We start from the raw sequence: 1,917 nt of genomic DNA, 5'->3' as shown, positions 1-1,917 counted from the left end.
CATCATAGGGCTTAGATAAAATTTCTTAAAAATCGCAAACAATTACAGTACACTGTACAAAAGCAAAAATGCACCTGATACGTAGCTCCGATACGCAGCGATGCATACAGAAGCGTGTACAGTATGAGCCAATCAGTGGCAGTAATGACAGAGCATGCGCTGTTACCCAAAAACCGCGATAGAGTGAAGCCACGGAAGTCGAAGAGCGAAGTGGCAACGGTTCACTGTACTGAAAAGTCAACAGTTTGAACCCACCAGCTGCTCCGTGGGAGAAAGATGAGGCTTTCTATTCCCCTTTAAGATTCAGTTTCAGGAATGAAAGGGGGCAGTTTTACTATGTCCTACAGGCTCGCCATGAGTCATTATTGACTCCATGGTAGTGAGTTGAAAGTTATTATACCCAGAGCTTGACAAGTAACAAAAAGGACAATGGTGATGATTTCAAAGGTGTGCATGTGTGTCAAAACTTATCCAGTTGTAAACTTCAAACATGTAGCATTTAGTGTAGGCTAATTATACAGCAATTAAAGTATTTTTCAAAAGACTGACAAGAACTATTACCAAGGATGTGGAGCAGATTCCTCATTCGTTGGTTGTGGGGATGCAAAGTGGTAAGCTACTTTGGATAGCAGGTTGCCAATTCCTTAAAAAATTAAAGATGTATTTACCACTGATAAGAAAGGTAAACATACATACACACAGGGGCTAAATGCTAAGGGCATACAACAGAGCAGCAAGGGAAGCAAAGCAATGAAGTCCCCAGGGAATACCAAAATAGACTTTGGGGCCAGGGCGTGGCAACCCATCAGACTCCACTGGAAAACACTCTTAAAGGTCACCAAAAAACCTGGAATTATTTATAGACTTATTCTTTTGTTTTTGTTTTTTTTTTCTTGCTGTTTAGTTTTGCTGTCTTGATTTTGTGCTTATTATTATCTCTGCATGTCTATTTAGATAAGATAGATGGGTAAACAAACTGGAGGAGAAAAGAACCGGACTGATGGTTCCAGGGGGACACGAGAGAAGGGGAGATGGGGGAAAGGAAGCTGGTGTTAACAAACCCAGGGACAAGGGAAGAACAAGTGATCTAAAATCGATGTCGAGGAGGGCAGAGGATGCCTGGTAGGGCTTGATCAAGGGCAATGTAAGAGAGTGGAATTACTGAAACCCAAATGAAGGCTGAGAATGATGGTGGGACAAGAAGAAAGTAAAAGGAAATAGAGGAAAGAACTAGGGCCTATCTAATTGAGAAGCAACAAAGTTCACATGGAAGAAGCACACCAGCCTGTGTGATAAGGAGCTGTCCATGGGATTAGGTATCAAACATCCGAGACACAAAACAAGATATCTTATCAATGTGAAAGAACAGGAGTGCGGAGCGGAGACCCAAAGGCCATCTGTAGACAACTGGACATCCCCTTACAGAAGGGTCACAAGCAAGAGACGAGCCAGTCAGGGTGCAATATAGCACCGATGAAACAAACAACTTTCCTCTAGTTTTTTAATGCTTCCTGCCCCCCACTATCATGACCCCAATTCTACCTCACAAATCTGGCTAGACCAGATCATGTACACAGGTACAAATAAGAGCTGGAAACACAAGGAATCCAGGGCAGATAAACCCCTCAGGACCAATAATGAGAGTAGCAATAACTGGAGGGGAAGGAAAAATGGGGAACCGATCACAATGATTGGCATCTAAACCCTCCCAGGGAGACAGACAACAAAAGTGGGTGAAGGGAGACATCGGTCAGTGTGAGACATGAAAAAACAACAATTGTGTTAATCTGGATACTTTAGAGAAACAAATCCACAAAAACGCATGTATAAGAGAGTTTTATATAAAGGTTAAGTGCACATCAAGAAAACATCCCAACCCAAGCCCACAAGTCCAACATTAACTCATATGTCTGACAC

The sequence above is a fragment of the Echinops telfairi genome, unplaced genomic scaffold (genome assembly GCF_000313985.2).
Source record: "Echinops telfairi isolate 266 unplaced genomic scaffold, ASM31398v2 ScPeMD7_32;HRSCAF=126, whole genome shotgun sequence".
Taxonomy (NCBI): domain Eukaryota; kingdom Metazoa; phylum Chordata; class Mammalia; order Afrosoricida; family Tenrecidae; genus Echinops; species Echinops telfairi.
The sequence above is the reverse complement of the archived record's forward strand: the minus strand, read 5'-3'. Positions refer to the sequence as shown.